Source organism: Heterodontus francisci, unplaced genomic scaffold, assembly GCF_036365525.1.
Source record: "Heterodontus francisci isolate sHetFra1 unplaced genomic scaffold, sHetFra1.hap1 HAP1_SCAFFOLD_162, whole genome shotgun sequence".
Taxonomy (NCBI): Eukaryota; Metazoa; Chordata; class Chondrichthyes; order Heterodontiformes; family Heterodontidae; genus Heterodontus; species Heterodontus francisci.
This window is the reverse complement of record NW_027140217.1, coordinates 2,662,297-2,670,668: the sequence shown is the minus strand read 5'-3', so window position 1 is coordinate 2,670,668 and position 8,372 is coordinate 2,662,297.

The following is an 8,372-nucleotide window of genomic DNA, read 5'->3' as shown; positions in this document are numbered from 1 at the left end:
TGGAGAGTGTCAGAGAGTGTCAGAGAGTGTCAGAGAGTGCTAGTGAGTGTCTGAGAGTGTCAGAGAGTGATAGAGAGTGTCAGAGAGTGTCAGAGAGTGTCAGAGAGTGTCAGAGAGTGATAGAGAGTGTCACAGAGTGTTAGAGAGTGTCAGAGAGTGTCAGAGAGTGATAGAGAGTGATAGAGAGTGTCAGAGAGTGTCAGAGAGTGTCAGAGAGTGATGGAGAGTGTCAGAGAGTGTCAGAGAGTGTCAGAGAGTGATAGTGAGTGTCAGAGAGTGTCAGAGAGTGTCAGAGAGTGTCAGAGAGTGATAGAGAGTGTCAGAGAGTGTCAGAGAGTGTCAGAGAGTGACAGAGAGTGTCAGAGAGTGTCAGAGAGTGTCAGAGAGTGTCAGAGAGTGATGGAGAGTGTCAGAGAGTGTCAGAGCGTGTCAAAGAGTGATAGTGAGTGTCAGAGAGTGTCAGAGAGTGTCAGAGAGTGTCAGAGAGTGATAGAGAGTGTCAGAGAGTGATAGAGAGTGTCAGAGAGTGTCAGAGAGTGTCAGAGAGTGATAGAGAGTGACAGAGAGTGTCAGAGAGTGTCAGAGAGAGTCAGAGAGTGTCAGAGAGTGATAGAGAGTGTCAGAGAGTGATAGAGAGTGTCAGAGAGTGTCAGAGAGTGTCAGAGAGTGATAGAGAGTGATAGAGAGTGATAGAGAGTGTCAGAGACTGTCAGAGAGTGTCAGAGAGTGTCAGAGAGAGTCAGAGAGTGTCAGAGAGTGATAGAGAGTGTCAGAGAGTGATAGAGAGTGTCAGAGAGTGATAGAGAGTGATAGAGAGTGATAGAGAGTGTCAGAGAGTGTCAGAGAGTGTCAGAGAGTGATGGAGAGTGTCAGAGAGTGTCAGAGAGTGATAGTGAGTGTCTGAGAGTGTCAGAGAGTGTCAGAGAGTGATAGAGCGTGTCAGAGAGTGTCAGAGAGTGTCAGAGAGTGATAGAGAGTGATAGAGAGTGTCAGAGAGTGTCAGAGAGTGTCTGAGAGTGTCAGAGAGTGATAGAGAGTGTCAGAGAGTGTCAGAGAGTGTCAGAGAGTGATAGAGAGTGATAGAGAGTGTCAGAGAGTGTCAGAGAGTGTCTGAGACTGTCAGAGAGTGATAGAGAGTGTCAGAGAGTGATAGGGAGTGTCAGAGAGTGTCAGAGAGTTATAGAGAGTGATAGAGAGTGTCAGAGAGTGTCAGAGAGTGTCAGAGAGTGTCAGAGAGTGTCAGAGAGTGTCAGAGAGTGATAGAGAGTGTCAGAGAGTGTCAGAGAGTGTCAGAGAGTGACAGAGAGTGTCAGAGAGTGTCAGAGAGTGTCAGAGAGTGTCAGAGAGTGATGGAGAGTGTCAGAGAGTGTCAGAGCGTGTCAGAGAGTGATAGTGAGTGTCAGAGAGTGTCAGAGAGTGTCAGAGAGTGTCAGAGAGTGATAGAGAGTGTCAGAGAGTGATAGAGAGTGTCAGAGAGTGTCAGAGAGTGTCAGAGAGTGATAGAGAGTGACAGAGAGTGTCAGAGAGTGTCAGAGAGAGTCAGAGAGTGTCAGAGAGTGATAGAGAGTGTCAGAGAGTGATAGAGAGTGTCAGAGAGTGTCAGAGAGTGTCAGAGAGTGATAGAGAGTGATAGAGAGTGATAGAGAGTGTCAGAGAGTGTCAGAGAGTGTCAGAGAGTGATGGAGAGTGTCAGAGAGTGTCAGAGAGTGATAGTGAGTGTCTGAGAGTGTCAGAGAGTGTCAGAGAGTGATAGAGCGTGTCAGAGAGTGTCAGAGAGTGTCAGAGAGTGATAGAGAGTGATAGAGAGTGTCAGAGAGTGTCAGAGAGTGTCTGAGAGTGTCAGAGAGTGATAGAGAGTGTCAGAGAGTGTCAGAGAGTGTCTGAGACTGTCAGAGAGTGATAGAGAGTGTCAGAGAGTGATAGGGAGTGTCAGAGACTGTCAGAGAGTTATAGAGAGTGATAGAGAGTGTCAGAGAGTGTCAGAGAGTGCCTGAGAGTGTCAGAGAGTGATAGAGAGTGATAGAGAGTGTCAGTGAGTGTCAGAGAGTGTCAGAGAGTGATAGAGAGTGACAGAGAGTGTCAGAGAGTGTCAGAGAGTGTCAGAGAGTGATAGAGAGTGTCAGAGAGTGATAGAGAGTGTCAGAGAGTGTCAGAGAGTGTCTGAGAGTTTCTGAGAGTGATGGAGAGTGATAGAGAGTGTCAGAGAGTGTCAGAGAGTGTCAGAGAGTGATAGAGAGTGACAGAGAGTGTCAGAGAGTGTCAGAGAGTGTCAGAGAGTGATAGAGAGTGTCAGAGAGTGATAGAGCGTGTCAGAGAGTGTCAGAGAGTGTCAGAGAGTGATAGAGAGTGATAGAGAGTGTCAGAGAGTGTCAGAGTGTGTCAGAGAGTGATGGAGAGTGTCAGAGAGTGTCAGAGAGTGATAGTGAGTGTCTGAGAGTGTCAGAGAGTGTCAGAGAGTGATAGAGCGTGTCAGAGAGTGTCAGAGAGTGTCAGAGAGTGATAGAGAGTGATAGAGAGTGTCAGAGAGTGTCAGAGAGTGTCTGAGAGTGTCAGAGAGTGATAGAGAGTGTCAGAGAGTGTCAGAGAGTGTCAGAGAGTGATAGAGAGTGATAGAGAGTGTCAGAGAGTGTCAGAGAGTGTCTGAGACTGTCAGAGAGTGATAGAGAGTGTCAGAGAGTGATAGAGAGTGTCAGAGAGTGTCAGAGAGTGTCAGAGAGTGTCAGAGAGTGATAGAGAGTGATAGAGAGTGTCAGAGAGTGTCAGAGAGTGTCTGAGAGTGTCAGAGAGTGATAGAGAGTGTCAGAGAGTGATAGAGAGTGTCAGAGAGTGTCAGAGAGTGTCTGAGAGTGTCTGAGAGTGATAGAGAGTGATAGAGAGTGTCAGAGAGTGTCAGAGAGTGTCTGAGAGTGTCAGAGAGTGATAGAGAGTGATAGAGAGTGTCAGAGAGTGTCAGAGAGTGTCAGAGAGTGATAGAGAGTGTCAGAGAGTGTCAGAGAGTGTCAGAGAGTGATAGAGAGTGATAGAGAGTGTCAGAGAGTGTCAGAGAGTGTCTGAGACTGTCAGAGAGTGATAGAGAGTGTCAGAGAGTGATAGGGAGTGTCAGAGAGTGTCAGAGAGTTATAGAGAGTGATAGAGAGTGTCAGAGAGTGTCAGAGAGTGTCTGAGAGTGTCAGAGAGTGATAGAGAGTATCAGAGAGTGTCAGAGAGTGTCAGAGAGTGTCAGAGAGTGTCAGAGAGTGATAGAGAGTGTCAGAGAGTGATAGAGAGTGTCAGAGAGTGTCAGAGAGTGTCTGAGAGTGTCTGAGAGTGATAGAGAGTGATAGAGAGTGTCAGAGAGTGTCAGAGAGTGTCAGAGAGTGATCGAGAGTGACAGAGAGTGTCAGAGAGTGTCAGAGAGTGTCAGAGAGTGATAGAGAGTGTCAGAGAGTGATAGAGAGTGTCAGAGAGTGTCAGAGAGTGTCAGAGAGTGATAGAGAGTGATAGAGCGTGTCAGAGAGTGTCAGAGAGTGTCAGAGAGTGATAGAGAGTGATAGAGAGTGTCAGAGAGTGTCAGAGAGTGTCTGAGAGTGTCAGAGAGTGATAGAGAGTGTCAGAGAGTGTCAGAGAGTGTCAGAGAGTGATAGAGAGTGATAGAGAGTGTCAGAGAGTGTCAGAGAGTGTCTGAGACTGTCAGAGAGTGATAGAGAGTGTCAGAGAGTGTCAGAGAGTGTCAGAGAGTGTCAGAGAGTGTCAGAGAGTGATAGAGAGTGATAGAGAGTGTCAGAGAGTGTCAGAGAGTGTCTGAGAGTGTCAGAGAGTGATAGAGAGTGTCAGAGAGTGATAGAGAGTGTCAGAGAGTGTCAGAGAGTGTCTGAGAGTGTCTGAGAGTGATAGAGAGTGATAGAGAGTGTCAGAGAGTGTCAGAGAGTGTCTGAGAGTGTCAGAGAGTGATAGAGAGTGATAGAGAGTGTCAGAGAGTGTCACAGAGTGTCAGAGAGTGTCTGAGAGTGTCAGAGAGTGCTAGAGAGTGATAGAGAGTGTCAGAGAGTGTCAGAGTGAGAGAGAGAGTGATAGAGAGTTTCAGAGAGTGTCAGAGAGTGTCAGAGAGAGTCAGAGAGTGATAGAGAGTGATAGAGAGTGTCAGAGAGTGTCTGAGAGTGTCAGAGAGTGTCTGAGAGTGTCAGAGATTGTCAGAGCGTGATAGAGAGTGATAGAGAGTGTCAGAGAGTGTCAGAGAGTGAGAGAGAGTGATAGAGAGTTTCAGAGTGTCAGAGAGTGTCTGAGAGTGTCAGAGAGTGATAGAGAGTGATAGAGAGTGATAGAGAGTGTCAGAGAGTGTCAGAGAGTGTCTGAGAGTGTCAGAGAGTGATAGAGAGTGATAGAGAGTGTCAGAGAGTGTCAGAGAGTGAGAGAGAGTGATAGAGAGTTTCAGAGTGTCAGAGAGTGATAGAGAGTGTCAGAGAGTGTCAGAGAGTGTCTGAGAGTGTCAGAGAGTGATAGAGTGTGATAGAGAGTGTCAGAGAGTGTCAGAGAGTGAGAGAGAGTGATAGAGAGTTTCAGAGAGTGTCAGAGAGTGTCTGAGAGTGTCAGAGAGTGTCAGAGAGTGCTAGAGAGTGATAGAGAGCGTCAGAGAGTGTCAGAGAGTGTCAGAGAGTGTCAGAGAGTGATAGTGAGTGTCTGAGAGTGTCAGAGAGTGATAGAGAGTGATAGAGAGTGTCAGAGAGTGTCAGAGAGTGAGAGAGAGTGATAGAGAGTTTCAGAGTGTCAGAGAGTGTCTGAGAGTGTCAGAGAGTGATAGAGAGTGTCAGAGAGTGTCAGAGAGTGTCAGAGAGTGTCAGAGAGTGATAGTGAGTGTCTGAGAGTGTCAGAGATTGTCAGAGAGTGATAGAGAGTGATAGAGAGTGTCAGAGAGTGTCAGAGAGTGTCTGAGAGTGTCAGAGAGTGATAGAGAGTGTCAGAGAGTGTCAGAGAGTGAGAGAGAGTGAGAGAGAGTGATAGAGAGTTTCAGAGAGTGTCAGAGAGTGTCTGAGAGTGTCAGAGAGTGATAGAGTGTGATAGAGAATGTCAGAGAGTGTCAGAGAGTGAGAGAGAGTGATAGAGAGTTTCAGAGAGTGTCAGAGTGTGTCTGAGAGTGTCAGAGAGTGTCAGAGAGTGATAGAGAGTGTCAGAGAGTGTCAGAGAGTGTCAGAGAGTGTCAGAGAGTGTCAGAGAGTGTCAGAGAGTGATAGTGAGTGTCTGAGATTGTCAGAGAGTGTCTGAGAGTGTCAGAGAGTGATAGAGAGTGATAGAGAGTGTCAGAGAGTGTCAGAGAGTGAGAGAGAGCGATAGAGAGTTTCAGAGAGTGTCAGAGAGTGTCTGAGAGTGTCAGAGAGTGTCAGAGAGTGATAGAGAGTGATAGAGAGTGATAGAGAGTGATAGAGAGTGTCAGAGAGTGTCAGAGAGTGAGAGAGTGATAGAGATTTTCAGAGTGTCAGAGAGTGTCTGAGAGTGTCAGAGAGTGATAGAGAGTGTCAGAGAGTGTCAGAGAGTGTCAGAGAGTGTCAGAGAGTGTCAGAGAGTGATAGTGAGTGTCTGAGAGTGTCAGAGATTGTCAGAGAGTGATAGAGAGTGATAGAGAGTGTCAGAGAGTGTCAGAGAGTGTCTGAGAGTGTCAGAGAGTGATAGAGTGTGATAGAGAGTGTCAGAGAGTGTCAGAGAGTGAGAGAGAGTGATAGAGAGTTTCAGAGATTGTCAGAGGGTGTCTGAGAGTGTCAGAGAGTGATAGAGTGTGATAGAGAGTGTCAGAGAGTGTCAGAGAGTGAGAGAGAGTGATAGAGAGTTTCAGAGAGTGTCAGAGGGTGTCTGAGAGTGTCAGAGAGTGTCAGAGAGTGATAGAGAGTGATAGAGAGTGTCAGAGAGTGTCAGAGAGTGTCAGAGAGTGATAGTGAGTGTCTGAGAGTGTCAGAGAGTGATAGAGAGTGATAGAGAGTGATAGAGAGTGATAGAGAGTGATAGTGAGTGTCTGAGATTGTCAGAGAGTGTCTGAGAGTTTCAGAGAGTGATAGAGAGTGATAGAGAGTGTCAGAGAGTGTCAGAGAGTGAGAGAGAGCGATAGAGAGTTTCAGAGAGTGTCAGAGAGTGTCTGAGAGTGTCAGAGAGTGTCAGAGAGTGATAGAGAGTGATAGAGAGTGTCAGAGAGTGTCAGAGAGTGTCAGAGAGTGTCAGAGAGTGATAGTGAGTGTCTGAGAGTGTCAGAGAGTGATAGAGAGTGATCGAGAGTGTCAGAGAGTGTCAGAGAGTGTCTGAGAGTGTCAGAGAGTGATAGAGAGTGATAGAGAGTGTCAGAGAGTGTCAGAGAGTGTCTGAGAGTGTCAGAGAGTGATAGAGAGTGTCAGAGAGTGTCAGAGAGTGTCAGAGAGTGTCTGAGAGTGTCAGAGAGTGCTAGAGAGTGATAGAGAGTGTCAGAGAGTGTCAGAGAGTGAGAGAGAGTGATAGAGAGTGTCAGAGAGTGTCAGAGAGTGACAGAGAGTGTCAGAGAGTGTCAGAGAGTGTCAGAGAGTGATGGAGAGTGTCAGAGAGTGTCAGAGCGTGTCAGAGAGTGATAGTGAGTGTCAGAGAGTGTCAGAGAGTGTCAGAGAGTGTCAGAGAGTGATAGAGAGTGTCAGAGAGTGATAGAGAGTGTCAGAGAGTGTCAGAGAGTGTCAGAGAGTGATAGAGAGTGACAGAGAGTGTCAGAGAGTTTCAGAGAGAGTCAGAGAGTGTCAGAGAGTGATAGAGAGTGTCAGAGAGTGATAGAGAGTGTCAGAGAGTGTCAGAGAGTGTCAGAGAGTGATAGAGAGTGATAGAGAGTGATAGAGAGTGTCAGAGAGTGTCAGAGAGTGTCAGAGAGTGATGGAGAGTGTCAGAGAGTGTCAGAGAGTGATAGTGAGTGTCTGAGAGTGTCAGAGAGTGTCAGAGAGTGTCAGAGAGTGATAGAGCGTGTCAGAGAGTGTCAGAGAGTGTCAGAGAGTGATAGAGAGTGATAGAGAGTGTCAGAGAGTGTCAGAGAGTGTCTGAGAGTGTCAGAGAGTGATAGAGAGTGTCAGAGAGTGTCAGAGAGTGTCAGAGAGTGATAGAGAGTGATAGAGAGTGTCAGAGAGTGTCAGAGAGTGTCTGAGACTGTCAGAGAGTGATAGAGAGTGTCAGAGAGTGATAGGGAGTGTCAGAGAGTGTCAGAGAGTTATAGAGAGTGATAGAGAGTGTCAGAGAGTGTCAGAGAGTGTCTGAGAGTGTCAGAGAGTGATAGAGAGTGATAGAGAGTGTCAGTGAGTGTCAGAGAGTGTCAGAGAGTGATAGAGAGTGACAGAGAGTGTCAGAGAGTGTCAGAGAGTGTCAGAGAGTGTCAGAGAGTGATAGAGAGTGTCAGAGAGTGATAGAGAGTGTCAGAGAGTGTCAGAGAGTGTCTGAGAGTTTCTGAGAGTGATGGAGAGTGATAGAGAGTGTCAGAGAGTGTCAGAGAGTGTCAGAGAGTGATAGAGAGTGACAGAGAGTGTCAGAGAGTGTCAGAGAGTGTCAGAGAGTGATAGAGAGTGTCAGAGAGTGATAGAGAGTGTCAGAGAGTGTCAGAGAGTGTCAGAGAGTGATAGAGAGTGATAGAGAGTGTCAGAGAGTGTCAGAGTGTGTCAGAGAGTGATGGAGAGTGTCAGAGAGTGTCAGAGAGTGATAGTGAGTGTCTGAGAGTGTCAGAGAGTGTCAGAGAGTGATAGAGCGTGTCAGAGAGTGTCAGAGAGTGTCAGAGAGTGATAGAGAGTGATAGAGAGTGTCAGAGAGTGTCAGAGAGTGTCTGAGAGTGTCAGAGAGTGATAGAGAGTGTCAGAGAGTGTCAGAGAGTGTCAGAGAGTGATAGAGAGTGATAGAGAGTGTCAGAGAGTGTCAGAGAGTGTCTGAGACTGTCAGAGAGTGATAGAGAGTGTCAGAGAGTGATAGAGAGTGTCAGAGAGTGTCAGAGAGTGTCAGAGAGTGTCAGAGAGTGATAGAGAGTGATAGAGAGTGTCAGAGAGGTTCAGAGAGTGTCTGAGAGTGTCAGAGAGTGATAGAGAGTGTCAGAGAGTGATAGAGAGTGTCAGAGAGTGTCAGAGAGTGTCTGAGAGTGTCTGAGAGTGATAGAGAGTGATAGAGAGTGTCAGAGAGTGTCAGAGAGTGTCTGAGAGTGTCAGAGAGTGATAGAGAGTGATAGAGAGTGTCAGAGAGTGTCAGAGAGTGTCAGAGAGTGATAGAGAGTGTCAGAGAGTGTCAGAGAGTGTCAGAGAGTGATAGAGAGTGATAGAGAGTGTCAGAGAGTGTCAGAGAGTGTCAGAGAGTGTCTGAGACTGTCAGAGAGTGATAGAGAGTGTCAGAGAGTGATAGGGAGTGTCAGAGAGTGTCAGAGAGTTATA